The 17845-nt window shown below is 39.0% G+C and overlaps 1 pseudogene; it reads left to right on the forward strand.

Moving 5' to 3' along the window:
* The first annotated feature begins 15738 nt into the window (after nt 1–15738).
* Nucleotides 15739–17302, forward strand: LOC117082462 (annotated as a pseudogene).
* Nucleotides 17303–17845: the final 543 nt, after the last annotated feature.

Below are 17845 nucleotides of genomic sequence, written 5' to 3' on the forward strand. Positions count from 1 at the left end.
TGGGTTAGGGTCTCCCTGACTGAGCTGGTCTCGGTAGGGATCCACCCTCATGAGCCAATTACCTCCCACCAGCGCCCAATTCCAGCACTAGGAATTATACTTCAACATGAGATTTGGAGAGGGGAAACATCCAAACCGTATCACTCCAACTGCCACTTGGAGTAGAACTTCACAGAATGACAGAGGGACAGCTGTTTCCATCAAACACTTCCACAGCTTCGCCTGAGACAAGGGCGTGACTCTGGGAACATCTGGAGGCTGACTGGACTACTAAGCCAAACAATTCCTACAAAAATTCCCTGCACCTTCTACTGCAGTTCAGTCCTTGATAGACGTAAGTGAGGGATCAAGTGAGAAGACGAAGGAAAATACAGGATCCAAGGAATCAACAATGCTAGCACTGAAAAGCAGGATTGTGGAGGAGCTGTGCTCTGGGAATGTAGATGGTGATCGATCAGATGCATGACTTTTTTTCAAAATTTTAAATGTGTTGAGCATGCTACTTCCAACCATTCTACCCACAAATAAACTGCAATAGGACTTGGTTAGATTTCAATCATTATCAATAAATGTTCACCTTCATACCTTCTGGTTACAAAGCTAAACTTTAAAATGTGCAAATAAAATATTCACTAAAATTTATGTTTGCTTTTTGGCTAAGTCAATGAATATGCTCTTTTATAAAAGAGACTCTAGCTAGGCCCAGTGGCTCACACCCGTAATCCCAGCACTTTGGGAGGCCGCGGCAGGTGGATCACCTGAGGTCAGGAGTTTGAGACCAGCATGACCAAAATGGAGAAGCCCTGTCTCCACTAAAAATACAAAATTAGCTGGGCATGGTGGCACATGCCTGTAATCCCAGCTGCTCAGGAGGCTGAGGCAGGAGAATCGCTTGAACCCGGGACGCGGAGTCAAGATCACGCCATTGCACTCCAGCCTGGGCAACAAGAGCAAAACTCCGTCAAAAACAAAACAAAACAAAACAGAAAACCTCTAAATTAAAAATGACAAATAAGAATTGGCTCACATGGTAGCAGGCATGTGGTTATACCAAAACTAATATCTACTCAAGTATTTCACAAATCAAGAGTCTTGAATCATTTGTTACTGAAAGTATATAAATCATTCTCTTTGTGACTTTATGGGCAAAAAGGAAACTTATTTATACTATTTTTCTCTTTCTGAAGTTGTTATACATTCTTTTACATTTGTTTTAGTAGCTACCATGGAAATTACAACATGCTTCCTTACTTGTTACCATCATATGAATTATTGCTTATTTTGAATTCTCCAGGAATGTTAGCCTTAGAACACTTTATTTACATTCTCTCATACTTTGTTTTACTATTCTCATGTATTTCATTTCACACACATTTTAAAGCCCCAAAAACCATTATAATAATATACTAAAATATGTACTTATACTAATAAATAATTAGTATATAATACATTAGTATAAAATATATAATATACACGAATATGTATACTAATATATACTAATATATATCGCATACTAACATTTAATACGTTATTAGTATATACGGTTGACACTCATTTATATTTACCTACATGTTTGCCCCTTTTGTTACTCTTTTATTTCTTCCTATCATTCTGTGTTTCCTGGTGTGATTATTTTTCTTTGGCCTGAAGAACTTTTTTTTGTTTTTTTTGAAATGGAGTCTTACTCTGTCGCCCAGGCTGGAGTGCAGTGGCGCGATCTCGGCTCACTGCAACTTCTGCCACCCCCGGTTCAAAAGATTCTCCCGCCTCAGCCTCCTGAGAAGCTGGGATTACAGACACCTGCCACCACACCTGGCTAATTTTTGTAGTTTTCGTAGAGACGGGGTTTCACCATCTTGGCCAGGCTGGTCTTGAACTCCTGACCTTGTGATCCACCCACCTTGACCTCCCAAAGTGCTGGGATTACAGGCATGAGTCATCGTGCCCAGCCAAACTTCTTTTATTTTTCCCATTAGTTCATATTTCCTAGTGATGATTTTTTTTCAGTTTTTGTCGGTGAGAAACGTATTTATTCTCCTTTCATTCTGAGGAATATTTTCCCTGAGTATAGAGTTCTAATTTGGGGAATTAGAATTTTTTCCTCTACAGATAGCCAATTATCCCAGCATCTTTTACTGAAGACTTGACATTTTTCAAAAAATTAATTTCCATATTAGCATGGGTCTATTTCTGGACTCTCTACTCTGTTCCATTGATTTATCTATTCCTACGGCATTGATACCACACTGTATTGATTATTATATGTTCATAGCAAGTCTTGAAATTATTATAGGTTTATGGCAAGTCGTGAAAATCTTATGGCATTTATACCACACTGTACTGAAATTATAGGTTTATAGCAAGTCTTGGCTAGTTGTTTTATGCTAAAACAATTTTGAAAAAAGAACACAGTTGGAAAACATAACCAAAACATGTGCATTTCCATATAAATTTTAGAATTTGCTTGGAAATTTCTACAAAACGTCTTGCTGGGAAATTGATTGGTATTGCATTGATATATCAATCTGGGGAGAACTGGCATCTTAAAAATATTGAATGTCCCAGTCCATGAGCCTGGTATGTTTCTCTGTTTATTTAAGTATTCTTTAGTTTTTCTTTAAATATTTTGTAGTTTTTAGTATGTGTGCCTTGCACATTGTTTGTTAAATTAATGCCAAAATATTTTCATTTTCTTAATACTGTCATAAATTGAATTGTTATTTACATTTTTCTATTTTTTCACTATATATAGAAATACAATTAATTTTTGTGTTTTGAACATGTATCCTGCAACTTTACTAAACTGACCTATATTAATCCTTGTAACTTTTTTCTGGATTTCTTAGAGCTTTGTACATACAAAATCATATCGGCAAATAGGACAGTTTTACCTCTTCTTTGCAATTTGCCTTCTTCTTTTTCTTGCCTTATTCACTGTCTGGGTCTTACAATACAAATTCAAATGCAAATAGTGAGAGTGGATATCCTTGCTTTGCTTTGCTTGTGATTTTAGTTAGAAAATATTAAATCTTTACCATTGAGTTTGATGTTAGCTGTAGATTTTTTTTTTATAACCTTAATTAGATGATGAAGACTTCTATTCCTAGGTGCTGAGAGATTTAGTCATGAAAAAGTGTTGATTTTTATCAAATTTTTTTCTGCATCCATTTAAATAATTATATGGTTCTTTTTCTGTTCTCTATTAATATGGTAGATTATATTGGTTGATTTTCTGTTAAGCCAACCTTCCATTCTGAGATGAACCCCACTTGGATATGATAGATAATATTCTTTTTACATGTTATTAGTTTTTATTTGCTAGTATTTTGTTAGGAACTTTTTGTTTCTATGCTCATGAGTAATATTGCTCTGTAGTTCTATTATCTTGTGATGTATTTGATTTTATAATAAAGGTAATGTTAGCCCCATAAAACGATGTGGGAAATGCTCCCTCCTCTTTTATATTTTGAAAACGTTGGTGTGAGATTGGTGTCATTTCTTCCTTAAATAACTGGTGGAATTCCCCAGTGAAGTGATTTAGATCTGGAGTTTTCTATTTGGGAAAGTTTTTATTATTAATTTAATTTCCTTAATTTATATAGGGCTGCCAAATTTTCCTGAAGCAGTTTTGGTAAATTTTGCTTTTTAAGTAATATTTTATTGTATCCAGATTGTCAAGCTTATCAGCATGGAATTTAATTGTTCACGGTATGCCCTTATTGTTCTTTTCATGTCTGAAGTACATGCAGAAAAACCCCTTTTTTCATTCCTAATATTGGGGATTTGTCTCTTCTGTTTTCTTCACTAGTCTGGCTACAGCTGGTCAGTTTTATTGAATTTATTTCCAAAACATGGCTTTTGGTTTTATTGATTTTTCTCTTTTTTTATTTTTATTTTTTTGAGACGGAGTGTCACTCTGTCGCCCAGGCTGGAGTGCAGTGGCATGATCTCGGCTCACTGCAAGCTCTGCCTCCCCAGTTCACGCCATTTATCTTTTCTATTTTATTGATTTTTACCCTTTATCCTTTCCTTCCTTTTGTTTACTTTGAGCATAACTTGCACTTATTTTTGTAATTTCTTAAGGTGAAAGCTTAGATCACTGAGCTTTAGACTTTGCTTATTTTCCCACATAGGGATTTAAAGCTACACTTTTCCCTATATGCTCTGTTTTACCCTACGTCCCACAAATTTTGATATGCTTTCATTATCATGTGTATATGATATATTATCAACATATTTTCTAATATGACTCTTCTTTGATCTAGTGATTACTTAGAAGTATGTCAAAGTACAGATATTTGAAATTTTCCTGGTTATCTCATTATTATTGAATTCCAGTTTATTCCTTTGTGGACAGAGAATGTAGCCTGTGTGATTTTAAACTATTCAAATTTATTGAGATGTGTTTTGTGTCCAAAATATGGCATGTCTTGACAAACACACCAGGTGCACTTGAAAATAATGTGTATTCTGCCAGTTTTGGTGAAGTGTTCTATAAATATCCAGTCAAGTTGGTAATATTGTTTGAAACTTCTATGTCTTTACTGATTTTCTGGTCTAATTGTTCTAGTAGTTGCTAGGTAGAGATGTTAATATCTCCAGTGATGTTTGTGGAACTGTCTCTTTTGCCCTTTCATTCTGTCAATTATTTGCTTCATGTATTTTTGTTTCATATACTGGGTGCATGCAGATTTTGATTGTTGTGTTGTCCTTGACAATAAGACTTTTATCATTATGGAGTAATGAAATTATATGATAATACATTTCTTATTGTGATATAATTGACATAACATAAAATTTCATATAATATAAAATTCTCCATTTAAAAATATGCAGTGTACGTTTTGTCTTAAGTATATCTTATCTGATAACAGTATAGCCAGGCTAGCCTTTTGATGTCTGCCATTTGCATGGCGTATTTTTCCATCCATTTTCTTTCAACCTATTTGTGTACATATTTGCAGGTTCTTCTCTAATAAACATTATATAGTTGGGTCTTGGTGTTTTTCGTTTTTTGGGGTTTTTTTGTCCATTTTGACAATCTCTGCCTTTTAATTGAATTGTTTAGTTGATTAACACTTAATGCAATCATTCATATGCTTGCATTTGGGATCTGTTTTATTTTTTATTTTTGTCTCTGCTGTTGTTTTTCCTTTGTTCCTTCTTTTGTGATTTTTCTTTTTGAATTCTTTGGATATTTTTCAGAATTCCTTTTTAATTTTCCTGTTGTCATTCAGCTAGACTTCTTAATTTTTTTTCTTTTTTTAGTGGTTGTGGAAGGAATACACACACACACACGTACACTTAACTTTTCACTGGGTGCTTATAATGATTACTTCACTACTTCACATAAAATATAGAAATTTTGCAACCCTATTAGTCCATATTCCTTTTTATAGTTTTTATATGTAGTCATCTATAACATTACAAACCCCACAAGACCATGTTATAATTTTTAAAATGTGGCTTATTAAAATAATTAAGAGGTAAAAAGCAAAAAGGAAAAAAAAATAAACTTGTGTTTAGCCAGGTACTTGCCATTACTCATGCTTTTTATTATTTTCAGAGAATCCAAGTTTCTATATGATTTTTCTCCAGACTGAACCACTTTCTTTAGTATTTCTTATAGTGCAAGTTTGCTGGTAACTAATTCTGTAACGTTTCTTTCAAATGAAAATGTCCGTTTTTTGTTTTTGTTTTTTGTTGTTGTTGTTGTTGTTTTGAGACAGAGTCTTACTCTGTCACCCAGGCTGGAGTGCGTGGTCTGATCACAGCTCACTGCAGCCTCGACCTCCCAAAGTCAAGTGATCTTCTCCCACTTCAGCTTCCCAGGTAGCCGGGACTACAGATATGCACCACCACAGCTGGCTACATTTTCTATTTTTTGTAGATATGGGATCTTTCTATGTTGCCCAGGTTCATCTCAAACTCCTGGATTCAGGCAATCCATCTGCCTTGGCCTCCCAAAGTTCTGGGATTACAGGCATGAGCTACCATGCTTGGCCTATTCTTGAATATTATTTTCACTGGATATAGAATCTTGGGTTGACAGGTTTTTTGCTCCACTCTCTTCTGGCTTCCATGATTTTTGAAAAAAAGTTGGCTGTTACTAGGATTATTGCTCCTCTGTACAATCTGTCATTTTTCTCTTGCTGATTGCAAGTTTTGCTTGCTATCTCTGGTTTTATCTTTTGTTGTTGTGCTGCTATAACAAAATAACAAAGACCAAGGAACTCATAAAGAACAAAATATATTTTCTCACTGTTCTGGAGGCTGGAAAGTCCATGATTGAGGCACTGGCTATTTTGGCATCTGGTGAAGGCTTGTCTGTTCCATGGTACATAGTTCAGCAGTCAGTCAGAAAGAGGGACACACAAAATGTGGGGATCCCCTCTCTTGCCTTTCCCTTGTAAACTTCACCCCTCTCTTTTCAATATTCACAATTTCTTGGCTTCACTTTTCTGGCTTCTCAGACCAAAAATGCTGCAGGTTTTTTTCGTGTCCACACTCCCATTTCCACTGTGTGCACCACATGGAATTCACTTAGCCTCAGGCTAACGTCTGGACAGCTGAGAACTGATTTGTTCGGCTCCCCATCGTCCCTTCTTCACGCCAGCTCACACTCTTCACAAGAAACGGTCTGCTTCTGTTAGTACTTCAGAGTTACTTTTGTATTGAGTCCAGGTTTTGCAGTTGTTTTCCGAGGAGCATAGTCCTCTGGAAGGGTCTCAGTCATTGCTCCTACAAGTGGAACCTAAAAAGCATCATGGCCCCTCTGTCCTAGTACAGTGCACAGAGGCACATACGCCTCCCCCAGATTCATCCCATAAGAGAGCCATTGAGTTCATGGGACTCACCCTGTGGTCATTTTGCTGGTCCCTGAGGACATTATTGGGATGGATAGACTTCCAAGATGGGCAGATCTCACATGGTTTACCTGACTGTGGAGTAAGGACAACTGTGATAAGAAGGATCAAGTGGAAACCCCTAAAACTGTGCTGCCTCAGCCAAGAGAGTAAACCAGATATATGATATCCCACTGGGAACGGCAGAGATTAAATTTGGAAAAAGTTAATTAGGATAAAAAAATGAAATAGTGAAGCCAAGGGGACACCACTGCTTTTCTTGTCCTGAGTCACAAAGTTATGCTTGGCTTTAAAACTAAGTTTAAAATTTGACCCAGTAGGCACTTAAAAAGCTGCATACCTAAGCTGGGAATGGTGGCTCACACCTGTAGTTCCAGCTACTCATAGCTGCAAAGCAGGAGGATCACTTGAGCCTGGGAGTTCAAGTCCAGCCTGGGCAACATAGCAGGACTCTTAAAAAATAAAAAATTAGGCCAGGCGCAGTGGCTCACACCTGTAATCCCAGCACTTTGGGAGGCCAAGGTGGGCGGATCATGAGGTCAGGAGATCGAGACCATCCTGGCTAACACAGTGAAACCCCGTCTCTATTAAAAAATACAAAAAAAAAAAAAAAAAAGATGAGCGTGATGGCGGGCACCTGTAATACCAGCTACTCAGGAGGCTAAAGCAGGAGAACCGTGTGAATCTAGGAAGCGGAGCTTGCAGTGAGCCGAGTTCTCACCACTGCACTCCAGCCTGGGCAACAGAGCGAGACTCTGTCTCAAAAAAAACAAAACAAAACAAAACAAAAACCATAAAATTAAAAAGTGCCTACCTCAGCCTATAGGCTGATTGATGGTTCTGTAAGGTGTTCTTCCTATAATTCACAGGCATGTTAGAACCCATCACAGTCTGTGGGATTTTAAGAAGCCTGTCTAATAATATCCCAAGACGGGTCTCCAGGGTCATCATGGCTGGATTCTGCCTCTGCATGGGCCTTAACAGCATGATCCATTCCCCATGATGCAAGAAGGATTTGAACACCTGACATGGCCAGTGACTTAGAAATTCTCAAGTCTCTTAACCCACTGACACCACAAGATGTCCCATGAAACACCAAAGGGGCTTTGGGACGCCAGAAAAGGCCTTTTTCTCAAGACACCCAGGAGTGAGGAATTCCGTAAGAATGGGTGGTCCACACAGGCTTGCTTTGTATGTATGTGTGTCTTATTTCCTCCCCTCACAGTCTCTAGCCTTTTCTCCAATTAAAACTCACTGTCCGAGGCCCCTGAGTCTAGTTCTGAAGAGAGGACAGGGGGCAGCCTCCACAGCAGACCCAGTGCAAGGCTTGGTCTGTGCAGCCTTCTGCTTCCTGGTCTCTGCTCATTTTGTACTAAATGGAAGCATCCCGCGTGGCTGCCTCCCCAGCACTATCATGGTGGTAGATTTGTGTCTATAAAGTTATCTAAGATGTGGTTCTGGGATCTCTGAGCACGACCTGACTCTTCATTCCCTTCCCTCAGAGTTATGAACAAAAGAATAATGCATGTGACATTTAGATGCTGATTATGGAGCATGGGAGTTGGTAAGAGATGAGGGTTGAGGGAATATTCCTAGCAATTGGTGTATTTGGCTGATTGGTAACTGTTTATAGACTTGTTTCTTTCTAGCATGTACCCCTTGAAATCATTTTCTTTGTAAATGTTAAAAGCCATATAAAAAAAAAACACTCTCTTGATTACTCTTCTTTGTACTTTAATCAGCAGCATGTCAGCCTCTCAATAAACTGTAATTCCTTCACTATGCCTGTCAAGGGGAGCATTTAGGTCACGTTTTAAAATATATCTTGGTAAAGGTCTCAAGAACAATTAGCAATTAAAATAATCTATTTTCTACCTTTTACTATATAAACACGGCTGCTTGATTGATTTCACAGTCTAAGGTATTGCGCTGCTGGGGAGTCCCATCTTTCCTAATTCCACAGCTCTTAGACACACTGGAGGCATCTGAAGTGTTGTGAAGCAGCTCTTGATGGTCATTAGTGCATCTTTTTTTATTTCAGACTGGTTCTCACTCTGTGCCCAGGCTGGCGTGCAGTGGTGTGATCTCTGGTCACTGCAGCCTTGCCCTCCTAGGCTCAGGTGATGCTCCCACCTCAGCCTCCTGAGTAATTGAAACTACAGGCGCACGGCTCCAAGCCCAACTACTTTTTTTTTTTTTTTTTTTGTATTTTTTGTAGAGACAGGTTTTCACTGCATTGCCTAGCCTGGTCTCAAACTCCTGGGTTCAAGTGATCTGCCCACCTTGGCTTCCCAAAGCTCTGGGATTACAGGCATGAGCCTTCCATGAATTTTTAATTTGCTTTTTGTTTCCAAGTAAATCTCTAAAAGAATACTTATTAAAAATGAATCTTTCAAATCCTTCGTATTTGTATCACTTACATTTACACTCCAGGATGATTTTCTATTAAAATGTATTTTCAAGTAATTTTGTCCACTTTTTCCATTATTTTGCCTGTTACACTGAATTAACAAAACCATGATGAGATACCATCTCACACCAGTCAGAATGGATGTCACTAAAAAGTCAAAAAATAACAAATGTTGATGAGGTTGTGGAAAAAAAGAAACACCTATATACTGTTGGTAGGAGTGTAAATTAGTTCAGCTATTGTGGAGAGCAGCATGGCAATTCCTCAAATAACTCAAAACAGAACTACCATTGGACCCAGCAATCCCATTACTGGGGATATACCCAAAGGCATACAATCGTTCTATCATAAAGACACATGCACACGTATGTTCACTGAACACTATTCACACTAGCCAAGACATGGAACCAACCTAAATGCCCATCAGTAGTAGACTGGATAAAGAAAATGGTACAAGTACACCATGCAATACTATGCAACCATCAAAAGGAATGAGATCATGTACTTGGCAGGAACATGGATGGAGTTGGAGGCCATCTCCCCTTAGCAAACTAATGCAGGAACAGAAAACCAAATATCACATGTTCTCACTTATAAGTGGGAGTTAAATGATGAGAACACATGGACACATAGAGAGGAACAACACACACTGGGGCCTGTTGGAGGGCAGAGGGTGGGAGGAGGGAGAGGATTAGGAAAAATAACTAATGGGCACTAGGCTTAATAGCTGGGTGACAAAATAATCTGTAAAAAAAACACCCATGACTCAAGTTTACCTATATAACAAACCTCCATGTGTACTTCAGAACTTAAAATAAAAGTTAAAACAATAAAACACTGGTTTAAGGTCATTTTCTTGGTCTTTTTTTTTTTTTTAGAGACGAGGTCTCTCTATGTTGTTCAGGCTGAGCTCTAACTCCTGGGGCTCAAGTGATCCTCTCGCCTCAGCCTGCTGAGTATCCCACGTAGCTGGGACTACAGGCTTGTGACTTTTACGTCATTTTCAATCAATGTTTCCTGTCCTACAGTCAGCTGATTGTATATGCATACCCGTGTGCTAGCAGGACACTCAGTGCTCAGGGGATGCCGTGAGTGCAGCTAAGATGCCAGCATGATGTATCATGTTCCTGTGTCTGCTTGCTTCATGGATACCCATGTTTTGTTTGATAGAGTGAAAGAAGGCCTCAAATCTCCTTCTAGCCCCTTAGATGGGATTTGAACCACCCAAGGAAGGAACTATTTATGAAATTCTCTATGAGATACTGGATAAGGATCAGAAACTGGAAGAAGGCTGACTGAGCTTCCAGTTTTTGGAGACTTCCCAAAATAACTAGGAGACATAAGAAAGGCTATGTCCCTTTTCAGGCATGTCTACTATAGTTTGGGCATTGAAAGTTAGTAAGCCCATAGAGGCGGCTTACCCCCATAATCCCAGCACTTTGGGAGGCTAAGGTGGGAGGATCACTTTAGCTCAGGAGTTCTTACCTGGGCAACACAGTAAGACCCCCATCTGTACAAAGAAATAAAAAATTAGCCAGGAGTGGTGGTTTGTGCCTATTGTCCTGTCTACTTGGGTGACTGAAGTGAGAGAATCACTTGAGTCCAGGAGGTCAAGGCTGCAGTGAGCCATAATCACAGCACTGCACTCCAGTCTGGGCAACAGAGCAAGACTCTGTCATTAAAAAAAAAAAAAAAAAAAAGGTAATGGGACTTTGTGTTGTAGCCACAGGCTTATCAAGCCTGGATGTAGCTTGTATACCTATGATGATGGTCATGCTAAATTAAAGAGAAAATTATCAAGATAAAACAATTTATACCTCTTTATTCTAATTTCAGTGATAAACAGAAAATTGCATTTAGCAAATTAAAACTTCATAGAGATATTATTTCTTACCTATGAGATTGCCAAAAGTTCAAAAGTTTGCCAACATACTCCCTTGGTCAAATTATAGAGAAATAGATGCTCTTATACATTGCTAATCAGCATGTACAATGGCATAGTCCTTATCCAGGGCAATCTGGCAATACCTACCAAAAAATATACATTTACACTTGGACCCAGCCATTTTATTTCTAGGAATCAATCCCAAAGATAATACTGGCAAAAATAAGCAAAAGAGAAGTGCAAGGATATTCATCACAGCACTGTTTGTAAGAGCAAAAGAAGGAAATAATCCAAATATCCATCAGTAGGGTACTGGTTAAATATAGTACAGCCACATAATGTAGTACTATCCAATTATGAAAAGAAATGAAGCCTACCTTGATAGTCTTCTAATAAAGAGGAGCTTTCTCCAAATAAACTTTCTTTTGTAGATTTGCCTTTGAAACTATGGAAATATTTCACAGAACTTTAAAACAAAAGTTAAATTTGAAAAACCAATCCCCAAACAACCAAAAGCATAATGAGACAGTGAACCCAATTCTACATCATGTTAGTGGCATGACCACACACAGAGGAGGAATTTTAAGTAATTTAAAAACATGGTAATTCCACTGTATATTCATAATGGGCTGTTACCTCGGACAAAAAGAACTGTAAAAGAAGAAAAAAATTCAACTGTTTTCACTATCTTTTACTTTTGGTAAATAAGTAATTATGTTAACATCATTGGGAACTGGGACTTGCAGTATGGGTTTTTCTGTAAGAAAGGGGAAACGGATGGAAGATTTCAAAAAGTTAATTTAAAAACCTTACAATTTTCCATTTGAGTTGGAAATACTAGTATGTAATAATATAAAACACATTTTATGTTTTATCTTTCAAAATTATTTCCTAACTCTGCCCATGAAAAGACCTTAAATCAAAGAGCAACCCAGGGACAGTGAGCAGTTTGTGATCCCTAAATATTTCCCCATGAAAGGAACCAGGGCTTGTTGAAGAAATGGGTTTCTCCAGATCGGGGATGGGAAATGTGTAAGATGAGCCTGGGTCATCTAGGCTTATTACCAGAAAGCAAGGTAGCTAGCAAACACTTCACTAGGGCCAGTTGGGGTGGTTCATGCCTGTAATCCCAGTGCTTTAAGAGTTACAGGCTGACGGCCGGGCGCGGTGGCTCAAGCCTGTAATCCCAGTACTTTGGGAGGCCGAGACGGGCGGATCACAAGGTCAGGAGATCGAGACCATCCTGGCTAACCTGGTGAAACTCCGTCTCTACTAAAAAATACAAAAAACTAGCCAGGCGAGGTGGCGGGCGCCTATAGTTCCAGCTACTCGGGAGGCTGAGGCAGGAGAATGGCGTGAACCCGAAAGGTGGAGCTTGCAGTGAGCTGAGATCTGGCCACTGCACTCCAGTTTGGGTGACAGAGCGAGACTCCGTCTCAAAAAAAAAAAAAAAGAGTTACAGTCTGAGGAGGGCAGATTGCTTGAGGTCAGAAGTGTGAAACCAGTCTGGGCGATGTAGCAGGACCCCGTGTTTACAAAATTAAAAAAAAAAAATAGTGGGCATGGCAGCCCATGCCTGTAGTTCCAGCTACGTAAGAGGACTGCACGAGCCCAGGAGTTCAAGGCTGCAGTGAGCTATTGTACCATTGCACTCCAGCCTGGGCAAGAGTGAGACCCTGTCTCAAACAAAACAACCACTTAACTAGAAACATGTCAAAAGAATTCAGGATCCAATTTGCAAGGGCTCACAGTGACTAAAAATGCTAAAAATGGGACAATTTGGGGATCAATAGGAATAGTATCAACAATATAGTGAATCACTTTAAATATGTTAAAGTCCGTTAGTTCTTAATAGAAAGAAAACCTTTATTGGCTCACTTTTGTGGCTATTAGATAACCAAATGATTATTTTGAAAATTGGGGCTGGGTGCAGTGACTCATACTTGTAAACCCAGCACTTTGGGAGTATGAGACAGGAGGATCATTTGAGGCCAGGAGTTTGAGATCAGCCTGGGCAACATAGTGAGACCCCATTGCTAAAAACCTAAAAAAAAAAAAAAAAAAAGCTTGCCTGCCATACCAGCTCTTTGGGAGGTTGAAGCAGGGGGGTAGCTTGAGTCTGGGAGGTTGAGGCTGCACTAAGTCATGATCACGTCACTGCCTTTCAGCCTGGGCAACAGAGCAAGACCTTGCCTTGAAAAAGAGAAGGGAAGGGAAGGGAAGGGAAGGGAAGGGGAGGGGAGGGGAGGGGAGGGGAGGGGAGGGGAGGGGAAGGGAGGGGAAGGGAAAGGAAAGGAAGAGAGAGAAAGAAAGAGAAAGAAAGAAAAAGAAAGAGAAAGGAAGAGAAAAATTGTGGTAAATAAAGGGAAAAATGGAAGCAATTTCTCTTTATAGAAGTAATACACATAATAAATGGTTTGATCTATCATTCTATATCACCATTTCACAATCCCTACTGAAATAATGGATCTAGGCAATGATCATCACAAAAAGAGAGGCAAGTAGTCTTACCAAAATATTCCAGCATCAATCTAATCAAGTTCTAGCTAGAGCTGCTGGTCTATCAGAACAAATACAGGGGACAGAGGAACATGTTAAATAATACAACAGGGCTGCAGTTAGGAAAATGTAGACTGATTTCCTTCATAAGCAATTTGTAAGGAGGAGAGAGAAACAACCCAAAGATTTTTAAAAGTGTTAGGAAACACAGCAACCAATGGCAATGTATGGGACCTTACTTGGATCAGTATTTGAAAAAACTATAAAGAATTTATGAAAGAACTGAAGAAATTTGGATATTACCATATATAATGATATTAAGAAAATATTGTTATTATGTTGTGTAAAATAGTGTTTTATGGGGTTTTGTTCAAGAATTCTTACTGTTTAGAGATGCATGCTAAATAGTTATAAATGAAATGACCTGTCTAGGATTTGCTCTAAGTAATTTGCACAGTGATTTAGATTAGAGATCAGAGATAGTGTCTATATTAGAGGTAGTAATCTAGATCTAGTGATATAGATTGAAGAAGACTGGCCAAATGTTGATAATTTTGAAGCTGGGTGATACATAGGTCAGAAGAGTTCATTACACTAGCAGCAAGAGAAGGGAAATTTCACAAGTGAGCCACAGTCACCCAACTCTCTGCCTGGGGATGACCCAGAGAGCCAGACTCCAAGTAGAGCATAGTGGCCTTGCTGAGCTGAGGAGGCAGAGATCAGAAACTAGAAGTTGGATCAGCTGAAATGTTTGGAATCTGGATGAAGAGGCATCAGAAAGGAGGGAGCTGTGTAGATGAGACTCTTGGGAGTTCAGGTGGGTGCCTTCTGGGAATATGTGGCATGGCTAGATGGTACATGCACAGGATACAGCTCCCCATGGTAGAAGCAACAGTGTACTTACCAGACAGCAACTTCTTCAGGATTGAAGGTGATGCCCATAGCAGAGGGTTAGCAGTCCTGGGGTATTCTGGAATGCCCTGTCTGAGAAATTTCATTACCTCTCATTAATGTATCTGGCACCCAGGTGAGATCCCAGATAGGTTTTAAGAATAAGGACACACCGACCAGGTGCGGTGGCTCACGCCTGTAATCCCAGCACTTTGGGAGGCTGAGACGGGTGGATTGCGAGGTCAGGAGATGGAGACCATCCTGGCTAACACAGTGAAACCCCGTCTGTACTAAAAAAAAATACAAAAAATTAGCCGGGCAAGATGGCGGGTGCCTATAGTCCTAGCTACTCCAGAGGCTGAGGCAGGAGAATGGTGTGAATCTGGGATGCAGAGCTTGCAGTGAGCCGAGATCACGCCACTGCACTCTAGCCTGGGTGACAGAGCAAAACTCCGTCTCAAAAAAAAAAAAGAATAAGGACACGCCCTGTCAAAGCCTAAGTCAAGCCCCAACATCTCTTCCAAACTTAAGCTCAGTTGGGGAAGGAAATGCGATTTTAGTAAAAAAGAGAACAAAAGGAGAATGGGTGCACTGGACCAATTTTACCTAATGTTTAGTTTTGCTGAAGATGGATGTGGGGGATGTAATGAGGAGAAGGGCGAGTGTGAGGAAGGAGGAAGAGGAAATAGCACATGGGGAAGCCCAGACATGATGGAAGCTGGTACCACAGAGCTAAGAAAAGAAATGTTTCACTGGTACCAAACCCAGATTTTCTCTCGTTTTCACATCTCTGAAATTGGACATCCTTCGCAATGTAAGTTATTTTACCATTTTAGTTGGCAGAATTGTTTTTTCTTAATGTCACATAAAACAATGGTGCATCTTATGGTTGATATTTCAGATTTACTGAAATATGGTAGTCGTGTTAGACTCGAGAAAAAGCATAAGTTAAGAACTTACAGGAAAAAAGGCTGAAGAACTCAACAGATGGGCACACCATGCATCTAGTATGAAAGGAGTTGAATTTTTTCCCAAGTGTAATGAGAAGCCATTAAAGGATTTTAATAGTGGACTAGCTTGATCAGATTTGTATATTTTGGAAAATAACTGATACAGTTTGGATAGCTGTCCCCTCCAAATCTCATGTCGAAATTCCATCCCCAGAGTCTCAGCCTTGCCGCTGCCCAAAGACTGCTGAGCCCCTGTCCCTCCACCGCCACCACCCACTCCGGACACAGAACATCCAGTCATGGATAAAAATGAGCTGGTTCAGAAGGTCAAACTGGCCAAGCAGGCTGACCAATATGATGACATGACAGCTGCATGAAGTCTGTAACTGAGCAAGGAGCTGAATTATCCAATGAGGAGAGAATCTTCTCTCAGTTGCTTATAAAAATGTTGTAGGATCCCATAGGTCATCTTGGAGGGTCGTCTCAAGTATTGAACCAAAAAGACGGAAGGGGCTGAGAAAAAACAGCAGATGTCTTGTGAATACAGAGAGAAAATTGAGACGTAGCTAAGAGATGTCTGCAATGATGTACTGTCTCTTTCGGAAAAGTTCTTGATCCCCAATGTTTCACAAGCAGAACAAAGTCTTCTATTTGAAAACGAAAGGAGATTACTACCGTTACTTGGCTGAGGTTGCCGCTGATGACAAGAAAGAGACTGTGGATCAGTCACAAGAAGCATACCAAGAAGCTTTTGAAATCAGCAAAAAGGAAATGCAACCAACACATCCTATCAGACTGGGTCTGGCCCTTAACTTCTCTGTGTTCTATTATGAGATTCTGAACTCCCCAGAGAAAGCCTGCTCTCTTGCAAAGACAGCTTTTGATGAAGCCATTGCTGAACTTGATACATTAAGTGAAGAGTCATACAAAGACAGCACACTAATGCAATTACTGAGAGATAACTTGACACTGTGGACATCAGATACCTAGGAGACGAAGCTGAAGCAGGAGAAGGCAGGGAAGATTAATTGGCCTTCCAACTTTTGTCTGCCTTATTCTAAAATTTACACAGTAGACCATTCCCGTTGTCATCCATGCGGTCCCACAAATAGTTTTTTGTTTACAACTTATGACAGGTTTATGTTACTTCTATTTGAATTTCTATATTTCCCATATGGTCTCTATGTTTAATATTAGGGGAGTAGAGCCACTTAACATTTAGGGAGTTATCTGTTTTCATCTTGAGGTGGCCAATATGGGGATATGGAATTTTTATACAAGTTATAAATGTTTGGTATAGTACTTTTGGTACATTGTGGCTTCACAAGGGCCAGTGTTAAAACTGCTTCCATGTCAAAGCAAAGAAAACTGCCTACATATTGGTTTGTCCTGGTGGGGAATAAAAGGGAACATTGGTTCCAGTCACAGGTGTAGTAATTGTGGGTACTTTAAGGTATGGAGCACTTACAAGGCTGTGGTAGAAACAGATACCCCATGGGTACCACATGTTAAACCATGTATATCTGTGGAATACTCAATCTCACAACCTTTGACTACAACTGCAGAAGTCTTCCTTTAGACAAAGTTGTAACGTATTTTACTCTGGATAAGGGCAGAAACAGTTCACATTGCATTATTTGTAAAGTTACCAGCTGTTAGCTTTCATTATTTTTGCTTCACTCATTTTATTTGTATTTAAATGTGTTAGGCAACCTAAGAACAAATGTAAAAGTAAAGATGCAGTAAAAATGAATTGCTTGGTATTCATTACTTCATATATATCAAGCACAGCAGTAAAAAACAAAAAAAAACCATGTATTTAACTTTTTTTTAGGTTTTTTGCTTTTGTGATTTTTTTTTTTTGGTACTTGCCTAACACACATGTGCTGTAAAAACAGTTAACAGAGAAATAACTTGAGATGATGGCTAGCTTTGTTTAATGTCTTATGGAATTTTCATGAACAATCTAAGCATAATTGTTAAGAACAGGTGTATTAAATTCATGTAAGTGGAATAAAAGTTTTATGAATGAAGTTTTCAACTACTTTCTCTACAGCTTTTCATGTAAATTAGTCTTTTGGTTCTGAAACTTCTCTAAAGGAAATTTTACATTTTTTGAAATTTATTCCTTATTCCCTCTTGGCAGCTAATGGTCTCTTACCAAGTTTAAACAGAAAATTTATCATAACAAGAAAAATACTACTAATATAACTACTGTTTCCATGTCCTATGATCCCCTTTCTTCCTCCCCACCCTGAAAAAGAAATAAGTTCCTATTTTTTTTGGGAGGGGGGAGATTGATTGGAAAAAATTTGTAATATGTTCCATTTTAAATGTTGGTGTA

This window comes from Trachypithecus francoisi, unplaced genomic scaffold (genome assembly GCF_009764315.1).
Source record: "Trachypithecus francoisi isolate TF-2019V2 unplaced genomic scaffold, Tfra_2.0 Lachesis_group9, whole genome shotgun sequence".
Taxonomy (NCBI): Eukaryota; Metazoa; Chordata; class Mammalia; order Primates; family Cercopithecidae; genus Trachypithecus; species Trachypithecus francoisi.